The sequence below is a fragment of the Leopardus geoffroyi genome, chromosome A1 (assembly GCF_018350155.1).
Source record: "Leopardus geoffroyi isolate Oge1 chromosome A1, O.geoffroyi_Oge1_pat1.0, whole genome shotgun sequence".
Lineage (NCBI taxonomy): Eukaryota > Metazoa > Chordata > Mammalia > Carnivora > Felidae > Leopardus > Leopardus geoffroyi.
Genome location: NC_059326.1, coordinates 102,186,718 through 102,207,677, shown reverse-complemented (window position 1 = coordinate 102,207,677; position 20,960 = coordinate 102,186,718). Strand labels below are relative to the sequence as shown.

General features: G+C 43.0%; 1 long non-coding RNA gene across 1 annotated transcript; it reads right to left on the bottom strand.

Annotated features, from left to right (window-relative positions):
- Nucleotides 1-4,985: 4,985 nt before the first annotated feature.
- On the bottom strand, nucleotides 4,986-12,510 carry LOC123600095. The gene is made up of 3 exons (XR_006713523.1): nucleotides 12,276-12,510; nucleotides 11,253-11,378; nucleotides 4,986-5,932 (listed from the first exon to the last, which is right to left on the bottom strand). It is a non-coding gene; the product is annotated as an uncharacterized LOC123600095 (long non-coding RNA).
- Nucleotides 12,511-20,960: the final 8,450 nt, after the last annotated feature.

Sequence of the window (20,960 nt, the reverse complement as noted above, 5' to 3'; positions counted from 1 at the left end):
AGTCAATTTTCTCTTTTGTCCCAATAGGTCAATTATTCTTTTTTTCCTGAGGTGAAAGAATAACTTTCTTCCCTGGAACTTGGGCGGGATCTGAAACGCATACCCCCCACTGGATCTGCCAAACGATTACTGCTCCATTAGAACCAGCTGAGATCATAATTGCCTAAGAAATACTAGTGTTCAATCCATGTTCTAGGGTGTCAGTGACTCCTGGCACCCCGGCTCATGCAAGAGTCAAGGATCGTATGTTGTGCCCTTTATTTTCCCTTTGGACTTCTGTGACCCCGCATGCCGAAGAATCCACAGGGCAATGTCTTAGAGCTGCTTAAGGGGAGTGAAAACCCACCCATTCGGCACTATTTCACGTATGTGTTGTGGCATCCATAAGGGAAACGGTATGAAACTTGACTGTGTTGAAGAAGCATGGGCATTCCTCACGCTTTGGTTCCTGAAATAACACCAGGCACAAAGAGGAAATTAGAAAGGTCTCTGGATAGGGATTGCTCATCGTATGGATGGCTGGTGGGCATAAAGATCCAGGAATACAACACAAACGGAAGGCATGTACCCTTTTACCCTTAGTGATGCTCTGCGTCGTAGCCCCTGGGAAATGTGAGTAGGAGATTGAGTAATGTTTCCCGAACCAAAAGGTTTTAAGGATTATTTTTTTCTTCTTCATGTTTCTACCTTAGGATACCATTTACCTTGATTGAAAGGTGTGTGTGTGTGTGTGTGTGTGTGTGTGTGCGCGCGCGCGCGTGCGCATGCAGAGGAGAAGGTGTCTTGATTAGCTCTCAAGTGTCCTTCTTGGATAGTCAATATCATTCTGGCAAAAGCCGGCACCAGCATCCAAGGCCTCACTGTTAGGGCAGCTTTATCAGGCATATTTCCTCAGTCTCTGAATACCCCAAATAGTGTTACCAGTGATTTTTCATCCTTGGAGGGTATTTGGATTTGGAAGACCGTCAAAATGTATTTGGAGGCAAGCCTGATAAACAAGCAAGTGGGTGATGAAGCTGAGAAAGAGCATATTTAGAGAAGTAACAAAAAACAAATGATCGTAAATCTTTTTTTTTTTTTTCTTTTGGCAATGTACATTTTGGAATACGTAAAGTATTGAACACCTCAAAGTGACTCAAAATGGGACTTGAATTTGTTCTCTATAGAAACTAGACGATGAGTATCAGAGGCCCCCCCGCTCTCTGAGGAAATGCCTGGTGGGTGGCAATGTTATTTATATAGATGAATAACTTGGGAACTTGGACAATACTCTCATCAGATAAATGGAGGATATTATTGTTGAGATCCAGCCCTCGGGCTCCTTGTCTCCAGTTCCAAATTCTGTAGTAATCACCTGGCCTTCACAGCAAATGTCATTAACCTGGGGAAAGGAAAAAGGAAATTTGATCTACTTGGGCGTCTTAGGCAGAGCCTGTCAGATGTGTAGACAACAGACAGCTGTAGAAAAGGTCAAAGAAAGCAAGCACATTGTGGAAACTAACTCTCCCCCTCCCTTCCCCACCAAATCAAGTAGGCTTCCCTTAGACTCCAAAGGCATTTTTCTGTACTCTATAAGTAATTACATGTAAAAAAAAAATTGTTTTCATGCAGTCAAGACAGAATGGAAAGGCTGCAAAAGAATTTTTATTCTTTGCAGTAATCTAACGTTTTAATTGCCGAAGACTTTTTTCCCTCCTCTCAAGGTAAAAACAAACAATGTCAGTAGCACTCTCCACCTCCCTTTTCCAAAACCACACCTTATGAATTATTTCCTGATTGTCCTCAACATGTGATTCGCTTTTGCCCATAGCTGATGTATACATTAAGAGTAGTTGTTGGTCACAGAAATATACTAGCCATGGGCTTGACCTGCAAAAGGGAGCAGTATATTAAAAGAAAAGAAAAGAAAAGAGAATAAAATGACTAAGGGATCACCAAGCTGGAAGAAAAACAGTCAGTAGAGGAAGGCAGAGTTGAGAGAGGCACTCAAATTTGCCTCGCAGCCCTCACGTTGACCGTAGTGCTACTCAACTGTCACTCAACTCTGTCCATTTTAGATGTGCCTTTTACCTGGAAATGAAAACATGTTTCACGAATCTCTTCCCATGGTTGTTCGGAGACATTCTTATTGGCAGGTCATGATTATGTGATTATTGGCAGTTATGTAAATTCTTTTATTCTTTACCGCTTTATGTGTTTCTTTCGCTTATTGGTCACTTTTAGACTTTGACTTCTATTTTAGGGCCATAAAGATTTTAGTTTCAGTTCAATAAATCGGTTTTGTAAAAATTAAGTAGCAAATCCAATCAAACCAGTAGAATAAATGTGGAGTCAGTTAGTACAAACTCAAGCTTGAGTGATACCAGCAGGGTTAAGTGCCCTAATTTGTGCATATATACGTATTAAGAGGAAATAGGGTTTTTTTTTCCCCCATGAGAACCCTACTGTAAAAGAATATCTGATTTTCATACTGGAAGATTTTGAAGAAAAACTTTGCAGATTTTTCATGGAAGGTCATGAAATTGTTATAATTTATAAAATATATTTTAGATGGCGTTATCTTTTAAAATAAAAGGGTCTGAAATAGACGTTGACGGGAAGCAGATGGTGAGAAGCAGAATTTTTTAATACAACTAAAAAATTGTAAGGGCTGCATGAGTTGAACATGTACACGAACTCGTTCCTGTCATGTTTGTTTCTTTAGTGCTTATATTGCAAGCCTTGTTTTGGAGGGTTCTGTCTTCTAAATCGGCAAGTATTACAGGATTGTAAAGGAAGTGAGAGCAGGCGCTGAGTTTTTTCTTTGCTCTGAGAAACCTTGCTCCAAGACGGGAGCCGAATAGTGATGCTGGATGTAGAAACTCTTAAGTTTACATCCTCGTTATGGTGTCTGATGAAGGCACCTCAGGCCAATGCTTTGGGGTGATTTTGCAGCGCCGTAACGCGAGACTGAACTATTTACCTCTGTTGCCAACATTGCCAAAGACCTGAAATGTGACCTCGTGCAAATTATACAGTGTTTTTTATATTGCAGAAGAATGTTAGTGGCTTTAGACAAACATTGCAGTGATCGGCGAAGTTCCACCGATACTTTAAATTTAGTCCTATGGCTCCAGAAAAGAGTCTGGAATTCCCTTCGGTCAGAGGAATAGTTATTGGCGATGCCCGGCCCATTTTCAGAGCCTTCCTGACTGGTGCTGGTACCCTTTGGGGAAATAGGCAAGTTTGTTTTGGTTTCCAGGGAGACATTTGATTCTTGACTGTGATGATGGACCTTGGTACCTCTCTCCTAAAAGGCAACAATTATAGGGGACATTAGAGCCACTTTGTCATCATTTTCACTGTTGCCAAAGGTAGGTAAGTCATCCTGTGGTGGTCTGGCTCCACTCCCACTGTAGCAGTATATTAAAGGATGTTTTTCCATCTAGATTCTTGTGCGTTGAAAGGGAATTGAAGATGAGTCCCCTGACGGTGGTCACATGAATGCTAATGAAGGAATGTGGCTATGTCCAATTAAACCGGTTTCCTTCTGCTGCTTTATGGGGAACAGGTAAGGAGCTGAGACCTCACTGCCACGTGGTGTGAACGGCAGTGGGTGTGAGGTCAAAAGTCTTGGGTTTTGGGGACACTGTTTCGCTGTGAGACCACGGGCAAATTGCTGAAGCCCTTTGTGTCTTCGTGGTTTTTTTCATGTGCCGAGTGACAATCAATAATATCTTCTCTAGCTGTGTCACAGTGTTGTGAAAGTAAGGTGGGTGCGAAATGCACGAATGGGTTGTGTACCATGACCCTCGTATGAGTGTTGGTATTTACTGGTTACATGTCCTTGGCTGTAAGCCCTAGCAATGACTCTTGGCTGACTCAAGTTAGAAGGAATTTATTGGAAGGATATCAGAGGCACACAGAATTACCAGAAGTCTAGAAGACCATGCTGGGATGTGGCAGGAAATAAGGCAGCACTACAGGCGAAGAAGCACGATGCTCTAGAATTCCCTGCAGGAACCGTCTTTGGGGATGGAGGGGAGATTTACTCGTTTCCAGGACCTTTGACCTTATGCTCAGATTTAAATACTGGGGAAAGGACCTCAATTTGTCTCAGTCTGTATTGTGGTCTGATCCCTTGGGCTCGGGAAGGGCTTGGCGCCCGATTATTGTCCCAGCAGACTATGTCCAGTGGAGAAGCCATTTCCCAGAAGAAATCAAGAGTCCTGTTAGAAAATGAATTGGATACTGGATAATCTCAAAATCCACAGTGAAAACTCGGTGGTGCTTACGTCCCCGGTGTGGGATATAAAATTTACACATTCAAAGTCAGTGACTCTGAGCCCCTGTTCCCTGCACTGGGGGATGATCTTTTTTTTTTTTTTTTTTTTTTCTCTTCTTCCTGGGTTTCACCTGACAACCTTCCAACAACAGTAATGATTGCTCAGACCCAAGAGTGAATTGTGATTACCACAGCCTCAGGCAGAGGAGAGAAATCTGAGACGTGGCTTAGCCTAAGGAAGAGTCCTGTTTTGGGGTTGTTGATGTTACAGCCCACTGTAACGCTGTTGAAATCTAGATGGTCTAACTTGTCTGGACCTCACCTTCTTTGTCCTCTGCCTGAAGTTGGACCCTGTCTGGGTACGTGCTGTAAATCAGGGGGCTTTTCCCTGAAGACATGCACTGTCCATTATCCTTCATTTAAAGTGCTAAAGTGCTTGCCAAGCTGATGACGTGGCCATAGTTTATTCTTTGCACGTACAGGTCAAAGAGGGAATTTTTCTGTCCTCCAAATCCGTCAAGGTCTGGCTATGAATCTGGTCCCTGCATCCAGGGGATTTCTTGTCTCATTCATACCTTGTGCCTGGATTCCTCCTTTCTCCTGATGTGTGAGCCCTTGTCCTGGGGGTAAAGGAGGTCCCTCTCCCTCCCCGTCCCAGGGCGCTAGTCACTATACCACGTGGATGATCTTTCTTAAAGACTCACAGGGAAGTACATGGATGTTGTGCTTCAACTAGTACATTTAATCACTCTTTCAGATGGGAGAGTACTTTCAGTGTGAATGAAAATCAAGTCAGAGAAAATGAGGGCAGTTAAAATAAGGACAGGGAACGTAGGCAGGGAAATGTAACAGGCCAGTTCACTGAGGCAAGAGCTGTGTGTTTTCTTGCTCTTTTCCTTCTGCCCCAGTCTGAGTCCTTTCCCTTCTTTTCACTGGATTTGCCTACATTCTTCACACGGTGATGGAAAGCTTATTTTTCCGCAGATCCCCACAAGTACGTAGATTAGTATAATTGGGTACAGGAAAATGATGGTGCCTGAGCTGGCAGTAAGAGGGACAGGTCTGCGGAAAGATAAGTGCATTTGAAGCAAAAGCCTGGTAGATAGTAGAAAAAGCATGTGTCCAGGATGGTCTCCGACACCACCGAGTTGGGGCCAGGACAAAATTCTAGTGAAGAAATACGTGTTTGTCCTTCTCCTCTTCTCATCCTAAGACAAGCTGTTGTGGCGTTTGAGTGGAGACAAGGTTAGGACATGGAAAACTTGATTTAGTCTAGTGTTCCTTGGCCTTCTAAGCTGATCACAAATACCAAGTCGGTTGCGAAGAAGATGCCGCGTTAGATGAGCCCCGAAGGGCATTCGAGGAGAAGAGAAGCAGACTTGGGCTCCTTAAGCCCACCGTGCATTAGGTTAAGTTGCCCAAGTCAGGATTCCTTGGAAAGGTCAAGTAGTTACTGATCCGGGGGCCAGCAAATGGTGTAGCTTCGAATCTGAGCTATGTCCTTGCTTGAGGTTGCTTTTAATCAGAACGCTCAGTGGATGCGATCTCCAGTTTAGGACAATAGCAGGCCTTCCCATAATGCATAGTCATCTAGACATACTTCCAAGGATGCCACAAGTGGTTTGTCCGGGAGACTCCCTCCCCAAATGTCAATTGGGTCCGTGTTTGCTGTGAAATGGGAACACATGAGAATAATCACATCTTCTGGGAAGATGATACTTGCAGTCCCTGCTTTCCAAAACATTTCACAATTTCAATCATGCTGTTGTTGGTTTGTTTTTTTTTTTTTTTTTAATACATCTCAGCTGTTTGGCAGGGACTTATCAATACATTTTGGTTGATCAAACAGAAAGATTAACATCTAGTTTGTGCATTTGCTTTATTCTCTGACACAGACGTGTTTTTTTTTTTTTTTAAATCAAGACAACTTGTTCAAATATGTTGGCTCAACTTAGAATGATGTTCCAGAAAAGGTAGGAAAGAGGCTCTCCGAAATATTTTTGGTGTGATCTAACGAGTCAAATAAAGAACAGCATACAGAAACACCTTGCAGTTTCTCAACACATCGAAAATGCTCAGAGCGTTAAAGGAAAAAGAATTTGAAGCCCTCCACGTCTGTTTTCTGTTTGTTAGCAAAATTTTGGCAGTAGCCACAACTGTTTATGTGGGGGAACATGAGTCAGTCTAATTTAACATGATGTGAATGTGTTTTGGAGTAAAAATGTGCACAGTATATCATGAAATTATGCGCTGGTCCTAGATCCAAATAATGTCAGAGCTGAAAAAGCTGAGAGAGCATCCAGCTTAACCCTCTTATTTAAATGATGAGAAAATGGGGGCCTAACCTGGTGAAGTGGCTTACCCAAGATCAAACAGCTAGTCATTTGCAGAACTCGTCATCTTACAATCTCTATTTGCCCTTCATTCTACTTTTCCGTAACGGTGGTGTTATGCTCTCTCTATGGTCTTTGTCCTCCCCTCTAAAAGACGACTTTGGATAAATACTTCCATTTAGTGACCAAAACGTATCTGAATATCAGGTGAAGGACTTTGAAAATCAAAACCCAGGCCAAATCATTACCCAGCATATAGAACTTCTACCTCTGTATCGACTCCATTAGCCAAAACTGGTTAAATCATCTCTTGAAGTAGGAAAAATTAATGTTTTCTCCGAAGTTTACATCATGATTCTGGGACTGAATTTGGCCTGGCTTAGAACTCATTTCTGTAACAGGGCAATGGACATTAAGTGAAGGGCAAAATTGGGGGTGCCTGGGTGGCTCAGTCAGTTGGACATCTGACTCTTGATTTTGTCTCAGGTCATGATCTTGTGGTTCGTGGGTTCAAGCCCCACTTCGGGCTCTGAGCCAACTGCATGGAGCTTGCTGGGAATCCTCCCTCTCTCTCTCTCTCTCTTCCTCTCTCTCTGTCTCATCCCTTCTTGTGCTGTCTCCTCAAAATAAATAAACTTAAAAAATTTTTTTTAAAAAGAGAAGGCCAAAATTGAAGATCAGGGAAAGAGGATTCAAGTTTTCTAAAGGGGAAGAGGAATCTCTTGGATGAAATATTTCAAGAAAACCATTCTTTCAGTCCTGACAGACTGAGAGGTGGAGAGAAGTTTTCCATAAGGGTTCTGGTCACAGCAAGCAAGATTACTTTTCTCCAGGTCGGTAATATGTATCAGACACACTGGGCTTCAAACCTGGATGTGTCACACAAGCTTAGGTCTCAATTTCTTTCTCTAAAAAAAAAAAAGGGGGTAAAGCAATAATTGACCTCATGGCACTGAAGTAAGAGTAAGCTCCTGGCAAAAACCAGTTACATTTTTGGTACTCTAACAGCAAACTACTGGAAAGAGAAATGAAGCAAACGATCCCTTTTACAAGAGCCTCAAACCATCCTAAAATTTGAATGGGACCAGAAAGACCTTGAATAGCCAAAGCAATTTTGAAATAGAAGAATGAAGCGGGAGGCATAATTCACCCTGATTTTATTTTTATTTATATATTTTTATTTAAAAAATTTTTTTAACCTTTATTTTTGAGACAGAGAGAGACAGAGCATGAACGGGGGAGGGGCAGAGAGAGAGGGAGACACAGAATCAGAAGCAGGCTCCAGGCTCCGAGCCATCAGCCCAGAGCCCGACGCGGGGCTCGAACCCATGGACCGCGAGATGGTGACCTGAGCTGAAGTCGGACGCTTAACCGACTGAGCCACCCAGGCGCCCCGGATTCACCCTGATTTTAAACAATATTGCAAAGCTGTAGCAATCAAAACAGTATAGTATTGACATAAAAACAGTAACCTGGATCAGCGCTCAAAACATCACTAATCATCAGAGCAATGCAAGTTAACATCACAATGAGATGTTAACCTACTCCCCTTAGGATGTGTATTATTGAAAAGAGAGGACATAACAAATGCTGTCGAGATGTAAAAAAAATAAATAAAAAATAGAGGCGCCTGGGTGGCTGATTCAGTGAAGTGTCCGATTTCAGCTCGGGTCATGATCTCACGGTTTGTGAGTTTGAGCCCCGTGTCAGGCTCTGTGCCGACGGCTTGGAGCCTGGAGCTTGCTTCAAGTTGTGCGTCTCCCTCTCTCTCTGCCCCTTCCCTACTTGGGCTCTGTCTCTCTCTGTCTCTGTCTCTGTCTCTGTCTCTCTCAAAAATAAATAAACATTAAAAAAATTTTAAATGAAAAGATAATAAAAAATAAAACATAAAGGGCAGGGGGATCCCTGTGCGCTGTTGGGGGGAATGCAAACTGGTACAGCCCCGATGAAAAAGAATATGGAGATTCCTCAAAAAATTACAAATAGAACTACCATATGATCCAGCAATCCCATTCTTGGGTATACATACAGAGAACACAAAATTACTATCTTGAAGAGATCTCTGTATTCCCATAGTAATTTCAACAGTATTCACAACAGCCAAGGTCTGGAAACAATCTAAGCATCCATGAGCAAATGAATGGATACAGAAGCTGTGGTGGTGTGTGTGTATGTGTGTGTGTGTGTGTGTGTGTGTGTACACATGCAAACACATATGTACATACAATGGATCTTACTTGGCCTTTCAAAAGAAGGCAACCTTGACATTTGTGACAACATGGATGAACCTGGGGGACATTATGTTAAACGAAATGATCCAGACAGAAAAACACGGCTTGCATAGTGTCACTTGTACGTGGAATCTTAGGAAGAAAAAAAAAAAAGTGAACTCCTAGACACAGGATAAAATGTGGTTGTCAGGGACTCAGGAGTGGGACAGATAGAGTCGTAAAAGGGTAGAAACATTCAGTTATAAGATCTGATGATCTGACGTATAACATGGCGGTTGTAGTTACTGAGACCGTTGTCTGAGTGAAATGTGCTACGAGGGTAGAAACTGAGTTCTCTCTCTCACACAAAGAAAATGCTTGAGATGAACGTGTTGATTAACTTGATAGTGGGAATCCTTCCACAGTGTAGACATACATATATCATCAGACTGTATGCTTTAAATGTATTACAGTGTGGTTTATATATACAACGGAATACTATGTGGCAATGAGAATGAGTGAAATCATGCCATTTGCAGCAACGTGGATGGAACTGGAGGGTATTATGCTACGTGAAGTAAGTCGGGCAGAGAAAGACAGATACCATATGTTTTCACTCATATGCGGATGTTCAGAAACTTAGCAGGAGACCATGGGGGAAGGGAAGGAGGGGAAAAAAACTTAGGGAGGGAAAAAACTCTTATTTTTTTATTAAAAAAATTTTTTTAACCTTTATTTATTATGACAGAGACAGACCGTGAGCAGGAGAGAGGCAGAGAGAGAGGTAAACACAGAATCTGAAGCAGGCTCCAGGCTCTGAGCGTTTAGCACAGAGCCTGACGTGGGGCTCGAACTCATGAACCATGAGCGAGATCATGACCTGAGCCAGGGTGGGATGCTTAACCAACTGAGCCACCCAGGCACCCCTTAAGAGACTCTTAAAAACTGAGAACAAACTGAGGGTTGATTGGGGGGGGGAGGGGGGAGGGGGGAGGATGGGCATTGAGGAGGACACCTGTTGGGATGAGCCCTGGGTGTTGTATGGAAACCAATTTGACAATAAATTTCATGGTTCAAAAATAAATAAATAAATGTATTAAAGTTTTCGTAGTCAATTTTACCTCAATAGAGCTGAAAAAATAGTGAAGAAACAGGATGTTCTCCAACATCAAGAGGTAGATCCTGTTCCCTCACCCCATTGTCTGTGGGCTGGCCTTGTGACTCAGCTTTGACTTTGAATGGAGTGATGTCTGAGTTCTGGGATATGGGCTTCCAGAGACCATGCAGTTTCTGTCTTTGCCCTCTTGGAGTGCGGCCCTGAATCCCCCCCTGAAAGGAAGCTGATGGAGCTTAAAGAAGGATGCAGGGCCCCACACGGGAGAAATAATCTGCCTGAGCCCACAGGCTGCCAAGCTGCCAGGAACGTGAGGGAGGCCATCTCGGGTCTTCCCGTCCAGGGGAGCCCCCGGCTGAAGGCAGCCACACGTGAAGACCCAGAGGATAAATTCATGCCTGCCACACGGTCATGCTTACCCTTGGGAGGGCACACACCCGCTGTCTTGGCATGCAGATGTTTGTGAGGTCATGCCCCCACCCCACCTAGGGTTTTCCCCGAGGCTGTTTCTTTTGCCCCCCTGCTGCATTCAGAGGTCCCATACCTCTCCTCTCCCGTCCATACAACTGGGGACACCCAATACGAGAACCACTACTGATTGTGACCTGGTGGGTTATGCATGACGGTTTCGCTTCCCTCAGGATTTCAGCCAAAGCTGCTGGCCACTGATGGTTATACAGATGGTGTGATCACATACAGAAGGAAAAAAAGATGTCACGTGAGCTTGGGGTTCTCTTTTCTCAGTCCCATTAAAACATCGTATTAGTTGCCTTTGAAGGACAGCCCTGTCACAGAATAAATTTTCAGGAAATGTGAACTATGCTGTCGATAATTATTAGCTAATAATTATCCACATAGCATTTTACAGTTTATAAAGCAGGCCCAATAACTTTATCTTAATTAAATCTCCAAATAACCCCTTGGGCAAATTATGTTTTCCACCGTATAGAATATGGAATAATGTTACCGGAAGTTAGGATCTTGTTTAAAATCTTTGGAATCTGACGTTACACTCAGGGTTCATAACCTGCTCTTTGGATGCCATTTTAAATTTCTGTGTTCTGCTTCTGTGTAAGTGACCTATAAATACATGATATCACAGGTATCACTAGTGATAGGGTATTAAAGCTTGGCTGTAAATAGTGAATTAATAATCTGATTTCAACTTGCCCTCTTGGCTTAGCCTCTGAGATGCTCCCTCAGTGTATTGTTAATTAACATGATGTCTAATAATTCACTAATGTCCTTGGTTTGAGTTACTCCTAATGTACCTCTCATGTCCTTTCCCAGGGCAGAAAGATGTGGTACAAATCGTCACAAAGGTCTAGCACCTTCTTAGGCAGCTGTCTTCCCGTGGCGAAGCATATTGGCTGGTAGTCCTCTAGGAAGTACAGAAGAATCGGGGCAGAATATTCCCAAGAGGCAATGGCTTATAGTGGGTGTCGCCGAAATGTTTTCTGCAAGAGAGACCGAAGCCGTCAAGGGAGTGTGAATCAAAACCGTAAAGGTTAAAAACAAAAAACAAAAAAACAACCACAACCTCAAGGAGCTACCATTTCGCACCCGTTATGGTGGCTCTAATCAAAAGGACAAATAATAAACATTTTGATGAGACGTGGAAAAACAAGAACTCTCATACACAGCTGGTGGGAATTTAAAACGGTGTAGCCACCTCAGAAAAGCTGGGAGTTGCTCAAAAATCTAAAAATAGTTACTATGTGACCCAACAATGTGACTTCTGGAATTGATATCACCTGTTTATGTCAAATGTTACACATTAAGCCTCGTGGCAGCATTCGTCACAATAGGGGGAAAATGGAAACAGTCTGATTGTTCATCAACTGATGCATGGATGAGTAAGATGTGGTGATCCATAGAATGGGATATTATTTGGCAGTAAAAAAAATACTTGAAATACTAATATGCTACCACGTGGGTGAACCTTAGTGACATTGTGCTAAGTGAAAGATGACAGATATAAAGGCCCTTTATTGTATGATTCCATTTGTCTGAAAAGGCCAGGGTAGATAAATTCATAGAGCTGCAAAGTAGATTAATTATTTCCTTGGACTGTGGCGAGGGGCAGCGTGGTTGGGAGGTGATGACTAGGGAGGAGTAGGGTTTCTTTGGGGGCCGGTAAACATGTTCTGTAATTCACTGCGGTGCTGGACGCACAAGTCTGTGAATGTAGCCAAAGCCCTTGAATTGTATTATTTTGAAGGACTAAATTGTATGATATGTGAATTATGTTTCAGTGGAGCTCTTAAAAGAAGAAGAGAGAGCAGGGCATACTAAAAGCTCAAGTGGTGCAAATATTAAGGTGCTCATGGAGAGAAATAGCTCTAAAGGCTTACCTCTGAGGCGCAAATGTCAAATGCTGGGGAGCCTGATGTGGGTTTCACACCCTTTCCTCCTCGGTGAGAAGCTCGGGGTTTAGAGTTTCCTCCTAAGTGTGGGCAGCTGCACCGCGGATGGGCTTTCGGGCAAGACACTGTGCCAGCCTCTCCTCCCCACTCTCTCATTTGCCTGATAGGTTCAAGTCACCCACTCAGGGTTTGATATTCTTTCCTGAGCACACTGTTCCATAAATAGCTATAGATTCAGAGTGTTCAGGGGAGGAGGTGACTTTCAGATCTTTCTATGTCACCGTCGTAAACAGGAACCACGGTCAGGGTCTTGACAGTGGGTTTCTCGTCAGTAGGAAGTGAACATTTGGGCTTCTGCATGGCCAGGGGGAGGAGGGGAGTTAGACAAAGCGAGGGGAGCTAATGTTTATTCTAGTAAGGAGAGTGGCTGCTGTATTCAATGCACTACATTAGGCCCTCTGCCCACCTCTTAATTCTCGAACTCATGTGGCAAGATAGGTATAATTATTTTCGATCGGGAGTTAAGTCAATTGAGGCTGCAAGAGAGGAAGTGGTTGGTCACCTGGCCCACAAGGAGCAGCCCCAGAATATAAAACCAGGTCTGTTTCCTGCTGAAGCTTGTGACTTCGAAATCCTCGATTCAGACAAACATGGGGAACTGACCTTCTGGAGTCTGGGGCCTGCAGAAGTGACCACAGACAAAGGTGCCGTACAAAATACATGCAGGGACTGTGGCCCCACGTTAGTCAGGTTTGACTCGTTGTATTTACCTTTGATTTAGGGGAGGGGGTCATGCGCTGCTGCCGGGGATGGGCACCCACGGGGGTCCTGCTGACCACTACCCCACCTTTACTTGGCGAACGCGTCTGACTGTCCCCCTTTGCAGATGGTCAAAGTGCTTGCCCTTACGGCTAATTGCCTCCTTGCTTCTGAGCGTCCCCTCCGCACCCGGGGACTGCTTTGTGTAACGGGGCCCTAGGCAGCTGCTGTGAGCCCGGAGGTCAGGCGAATGTGGGTTGAGGACAGGAAGACACCTGCCTCTTGCATGCAAAGATGGGACAAATGACAACATTTGTTGCCTTGGATCTGAGCAGCCCAGGCAGCATGTGTGAGGGCCTCGCAAGCTCTGTTTTCTTCATGAGCGTGGGTCCCTCTTTTCATATCTGGAGCAGGGAACAGATGTTTCATCAAAAGACACATTTAAAATAAAGATAATTATGCAGTAAGAGGCTTAATTACATCAGCTTATTCAGGTCCACTTAATTGCCTGACGGCCTGAGTGCCGCCCCCTTATTTGCAACAGAACCTCTCATGTTTTGCTGGTTTGTCAAATCCTTTGATGGCTCGAGGAAGATGTTATTGACTTAGCAATTCAGAAAATATCAATTCCTTATATACGGCTGGGAGAGGAAAATGTAAATATTTTTAACAAGCAATAAAGAACCGTCATTTTCCTAGAGGTGGTTTACGGTGTCCCATAAAGGATTAATGATTGCAAGGACTCAGAGAGGTAAGCCTGAACTAGGTATTTCCTTTCCAGTTGTCTCTTTGGTCATGTCTGAAAGCTGGGTGGCAAATTAAAATCCCAGAGAGAAGGTGATTTGCTAATTTAAGGAGGCCATTTGAATCATGTGACGGTGAAGCAAGTGACAAAAAAAAAAAAAAAAAAAAAGAAGAGAAAAGAAAGAAAGAAAAGAAAAAGCAGTTTCCTGGTGCTATTTCCATCTCACCGTAACTTCAAAGGCATAGATTAGTTCTGTTTCAGACAGGTGTCCTGTTCCCTGTCTCCTCCCTAGCCCACCAGCTTTTTTGAAGCACTATTTTCTATTTCGAATGCCTCTATTTTCTCTCACCTTTCATTTCTTTCACCAAAGCTTGCATCCTGACTCCTGCCCGCACCGTTTCAGTCTTCTGAGCACAGATGTCCAACTCTGCTGCTTTTTAGTCCTTATCTCATGAGGTGGTCTGGAGCGTTTACGTCAACTCTTCTACCGTGGTTTCCAGGGTATTGCACCCTCCTGGACTGACCCCTTGAATCAGCCTGGATACCATCAGGAAACAGATGGCACGTTCATACTGAGAAATTGAAGGGAGTGTGATCGAGGGGCTCTTGACAGAGGTCGGGAAGCCTGCAAGGTGGGGGCAATTTGCTGGGGATATAGACAGAGGAGCTGTGAGCACCCGTAGGGCTCAGAGGCAGGAGCAGTTAGCTCAACTGCCACATGGAGAGAAACCCCAACAGAAGCTGTGCACTTGTGAGAGAGAGAGAGCTCGTCTAGGGCAATCTAGTAGGGAGAGGGCTAGGGGAATAAATACTCCAACTTCACTCTCTCCCCAACTCTGATTTCTGCCACTGCTTACCAGTGGTTCAGTGAGCCTGACTGTCAATGGACAAGGGTGGAAAGTGGATTTGGAAGGGCAAACAGAAAGTACCCACTACATCCCCATATATCGTTTGTTTTCTTCTTAGGATCGCTTATCAGCCCTTCTTCCATCACCGTGTCTATTAATATAATGCTCCTGAAGGCTCTGTATGCCCCTCTTCTCCTTGTTCTAGACAACCTCACCTACTTCTTGGTAGGTGACGAAGCTGGAAGTATTATATTGTGGCTGTATTGATAGTTTCCATGTCCCCCTGTCTCCTTTTCTCCCAAGCTCCGTTGGCTTGATGTGTCCATATTAAATGACCTGCCCCTCCCTTAGTTTTAACACATTCACATAGAACTCCTCTTTCTCCCAGTTGGATTCTCCTTGAACTCTGTCCTGGCTTAATGTTCTCCTCGAAGACCCTAGGCTAAAATCATCATACTTCTCTTTATTTTCATCACTTTTACCCAGCCATTTGCCTACCAAATTCTGTAAATTACATCTCTGAATCATCTCTAGTATTTCTTTGCTCCTCTCCATTGCTCTGGGCAAGGCCATGGGTCATGCTTCCATTTTTAAAAATTTTTTTAAATTTATATGTACTCGTCTGGGATCACTTCCTTGCTTCTTGTCTTTAAATTTTACATGGTATTCTCCACACTCCTTCTCAAGTTATCTTTCTAAAGTAGTTTACATTTTGTTAAAAGCCTTCAGTGTCTTAACATGACCTGTAGAATAAGGTCAATAGTTAAGGATGGTTTTATAGCCCATTCCATCATAATCCCAACCTATATTTCTATCCACACAGCTTAGTATATATATCCTTTTAAGTAATTCATCCTTCATATCTCCATTCCTTTTATCATGCTGCCTTTAAATTAGTATATGCAAATGTCAATGTCAACGAGGGAAGCAGTCTATATGACAAACAGGGAATGAAGAAGATCGGGCGATCAGAGAGAACATGCCAATGTCAAGTTAATTCAGGTTCTGTGGATTGTTGTCATGTGGGACTTTGAATCCTTTGTTTTTAGATGTCTATTTCCTGAAACCCACCAACAACCATGTGAGTTGATCATGTGTCCACGATCCACTTGTGTTAGAATCTCTCTGACAGTTTTAGTCCAACAGGATCCCTGATGGGCATATCAGGGATCTCCTGAAGAGTACAATTTGTGCTAACATAAGGTTCCGGATCCAGTCACTCATTATTCAGTAGGGATCAGTGGCCACATTCCATGTGGTACACGTAGGAAATACAGCACTTTGGTAAACAGCATGGCCATCTGATGATTTGCAAATGTTGGAAGCTGACCTTACTCACACTCCTGTTTCCTGAGAGATTTGGGGGAGTCCATCAATTTTCCCACCATATGATGGCAAAAATAGCTACCTGTGAAGACCCATGGTTTAGTGACCAAGGGAGAATACAACAAAATGCTGTTTTTATGAAGTGGAGTGATGGGTGATTTGCAGCTTCTAACAGGGTGACCCTGGATGCAGGGCTGACCCCAGATTCCTGAACGCAGGATATTCCTATTTGACAGTTTTATCAGCTGGGACATGAATTAACCCTTGAAGGAGTAGGTTATGAGGAGTTTTCTGCCCTGAATTCTGCATTCTTATGGGGTGACCTGAGTAGAATGGGTCAGCACCTTGACTAGAGAACTGGAAAATGTGTTAGAAAATTGCATGGTGAGTATTAGAATCTTCCAATTTCTTGGAAATCATAGGCTTCCAAAAGGGCTAGAGCTTGGCCAAAACTCATACCAAACCACCTAATCTTCCCCTTGAAGTGGGGACAAGTGATGTGCCCATACAAAAAGCTGCTTGCTGGGTCTCCTGTGAGTACTTGAAAACAGCATGGATCACGAGGCACGGGCAAAAGTGCCAGGGAGTGGTAAGGCCAGGTACCTAGTGCTTGGATCAGCATTCTCAAAGAGCTTGTAGGCCATGGGAAAAAGGACCAAGACCGCTGGTGGGGGAACTTCATCCTCCTAACCCCTGTACTCCTTTGAGAGCTCTCAAAATGGGCTTTATATTGGATCTCGCATCTTCTCTCCCCCTGTAGTCATGATGATGTGTGCACTTTCTTAAATCGCACGCTTCATACTCTGAACTTGGCCATTCCTCCCTTCTCCCCATGTTCGTGATAACTTTCGCAGCCCTTGTAACGAAAGAGAATTTTAATCTCCTTGAAGCACCAGCCTTCTTGATCTCGGATACTTGTTCCGCCTTTCTATCTTGGGGGTTGAAAACAGTGTTCACATACCTTCATGTCCACAAACATGTTTATCATTGCCTGCTCCAGACTGATAGCCTGATGCAACAATGGACTAGATAGAAATGGCCTAGTCCTACTTAACCTGCACAAGTCATGATTTCTTCGGATACTACACAGTCTGCATAGAAAAACCTCCCTACTCATCCACCCACAATATAATCACAACGAACTCTTCTCTCACCTCGTGTAATTAGCTGTAGAAGTCTCCTCAGGAGGACTTAGGTGACATATTCTAGTCATCCTAAGAACCATGTAAAATATAATGCACCTGTCCCTGAGCCCTAGGAGAAGTCATTTGAATAAGAGGGGGCATCTAAGTTTGTTCTCAAGAAGTATCCATGCACACTCAGGTTCTAGGGACCAATCCTGTAGTCCTAAGGTTTCTTTTCATGACTGTCATGAGTGGTCTTATAAGCTCTCACACTCCAGATCTCAGCTCCAGGAACCTGGGAATTACTTTCTGTTCCATTCCAGACAGGGCTGTAAAAATATAGCCAGCATTGCATTGTACCATATGATAGGAACATGTGACTATAAGTGATGGGCAGCACCTTGTACTCCACAGTTCTCTTCTTACCCTATGTAGATGATCTCCTTTCCATCCTTCATGGCCCCGTTCAAGTGACCACTTGCTTTTGTGAAGCGTGTCCGGGCGCCCAGCCAGAATTGATGGAAATACCACGGGGGGAGTGGGGGAGGGGAAGAATGGGTCCCAAATTATGCAGAGACTTTGCAACCTGGCCCATCTTGTGTCAATAAGAAATAATACTTGTTTAATCCTCACGACCACGTTGTGAGATGGTACTTGTAGCTCCCTTTGCGGGAAAGAAAACTAAGGATCAAGGAGGTATTACAGTTGGCTTAAGATCACATAGATACTGAGTAGCAGAACCAGCAGTCACACATGAATCTGTTGCAGATGAAAAGTCTGTTTCTCTCCACAACGCATTTTTTCCCCAGTTAACTTCATTTCCTATATAGTATACTGAGTTTTTACATCACAGCTGCGAGGCCAAGTTCTTCGGGGGGTTAGGTGGGTAATAAATACAATTGTGTGGAGAAGCCAAATGTAAATCAGCAGAGACTGAGCTGGCCAGTGGATGCTGGGCTGGAAACATTCAAATTAGAACTCAACATAACAAGCAAACCCAGCAGGGCTATAGACCAAATTTGCCTTCAGGACGTGAGTTTGCTACGGTATCTTTTTTTTAATCTATATGTGTGTGTGTGTGTGTGTGTGTGTGTGTGTGTATATATATATATACACACACACACACATGTATATATACGTGTATATATATATACATATATACGTGTATATATACATGTATATATACGTGTGTGTGTGTGTGTGTGTGTGTATATATATATATATATAATTTATTGTCAAATTGGTCTCCATACAACACCCAGCGCTCATCCCAACAGGTGCCCTCCTCAATGCCTATCACCCACTTTCCCCTCTCCCCCATCCGCCATTTTGTCCAGGTCTCTTCACAAAGTAGAAACACTATAGATGTCCTGTCAGTTAAACGAAAGAAATTAAATACTTGCCTTTAATCTTCAAATGGGTTTTCTTCGAATTGTATTTCTATAGACATATATCCATATGAAGGTAATTTAAAACTATTAAAATGGTTTGGTTAAAGTTACTGCCCGCCCCTCCACTGCCCATCTAGATATTTGAAGTGACCAATGAGACATGAAGGCCAGAAATTATAGATTGGTCTGATTCCTTTTTGTTGGCCTCAAAAATCACAAAAGAGATGTTTGGTTTCCCAGTAGCTCTGAAGATGGGGTCTGTTCAACAGGACACAGTGGTTTTGCTCCTGAAATGCATTTTGTTTATTATCCACAAGCTCTCTTTAAGAGTATTACACAGCAAAACTGCGTATTGAACTCAGGTGTGGCTCATGAGTAAGCCTCTGGGAACAGTGGCTCTGGCCAGTTCCTTGTTCTGGGGCCTACCCATCACCACCAGCCAATACATCAATCTAACTGGCCTTGGTATGTGGTTTTCAGAAAATGAAAGAGAATTGCTTCAAGGAAGCCAAGATCCCAAAAGCTCTGTCAATTACTGTTGGTTTTCTGACAGGGAAGATTTATGGGTGATCTTATTTTATAAAAATTATGAAGCCTTTGAACTAAAAATAAGTGCTGGACCGAAACTAGAGGAGGAAGAGATTATTTCATCATCCAGGAATTTGTTTCCCTTCATGTTCTGCTGCTGTAGACTTTGTATGGATTTATACACACTAATTTTCTCAGTATGAAGTCCAAGGTTGTCCTTAAATTAGAAGGCCCTGCTTAATATGAAGTTACCAAATTTATCTTCAAGGAGGAGAGGGATAATCATCCCGTAATGATTTTAAACTCATGCTTATGGGTACGGTCATTTCAAGCAAACCCTGATGAGTTGGGAAAGACTTTCCAGCCATCTTTGGCATTTCAACAGCATTTATTATCGTTCTGTGGCCTACATTAACTACTATTTTTAAGGGTAGCCGCAAAGATTGACCATGTATAATTGAAAATCTGAAAATCGCTTTCCCTATGTTTATTTAAATGTAATTAGCACCTGTTTTGAATTAAACCTTGTACTACTTTGCCCAGAATTCTTCAAAGAAACTTATTCTTAGACCTATATGGTATACCAATATATAAGACAATCTAAGTTTCTTACATGTGCTGCTTAGTTTTACATAGCTCCTTTTCAGCTTGCCTCGGAGGACTTTCTCAGCGCTTCAGAGACATGTCTCTGTTTCTTCCAGCAGTAGTTGAGATGTTCTGCATTTTCTATGGATCCGTGGGTTTTGATTCCCCAACGTTCACCTCATTTCCCGACCCCAAAACCTACACCTCTCTGCACCTTTTCTCTCATTTTACTTTCATTACATTTTTTGGTGGTTAGATTAATATCCAGTGTTTGGATTATTATAACCACATAAATCTGAAAGTAGGTAAATATGTAAATATGACCATACATACAATGCCTTCTCTATTATATTGAATACTTTTGAAGTCCTTTTTATTTTTCCTAAAATGATCATTTCAACGTACTCTACAGCCCATTCTTTGCTTTGGCCACCCCGCACAATTGTATTACCTGCCTAATTAATCCTTGAAGAAATTGTTTTTTTGTGGTCCTATAATCCCTACTAGGACTTTCTGAAAGAATTCTGAAACTCCTTTCAATCTACTCGAACACATGAAATTGTCTCTCAATTTCTTTATTTTTCCTCTTAGAAATTCCCTCCTGGGACCCTCGGTTATCCTTCCATGATGTGTACTGGTTGTTTTCTAGACCCATTGCACAGCTGTTGTCCTGGAACTTGTGCTCTAGGAAATGATAAATTACAAAACTAGCCAGTATCGTTTACCCTTTCCTACCTTACCCTGTGTCTTTGCACCTTCTCCCATCCAGCAGGGACAGTTACGTCCCTTCCCTTGAATCTCGGCTGTCGTCCCTCCCTCTTGGAACTCTGCTGCCTCCATGACAAAATCCCAGCCTACCTGGAAAATGCGCCACCCTGTGGACAAAGATGATCTACCTTGTTGAGGCAGTTCTAGAGTAGGTAGTCTTGTAGATGACCCAGAAATTGGGCACAAGTACATGAAACTATCCAGGACCAGAAGAACTCAGCTAAGCCTAGCTCATCTTGCCAACTTGCAGAATCTTGAGCTAAACAAATAGTTGCCATTTCAAGTATCTAGTTTGAGAGTTGTTATAAAAACTCTCAGAGTTCACACAGAATTGGTTTCAGGAGAAGGTGTCGGGTGAATTTATGGGAGGTGGAAAGATAGCATCCCGAGCATGTGGTTATGGTGTTGGTGCTCAGTAGGCTCTAGAAGCTGAGGACTCTGAGGTATGAGAAGCATCTTTGGTTCAAGAACATGTTGAAAGTTGTTTCGTTTTTTTTTTTTTTTAATAAGATATAATTCACATAACATAAAATTTACCAGTTTAAAGTGTAAAATGCAGTGGATTTTAGTACATTCACAGGGTTGTGCAACCATCACCA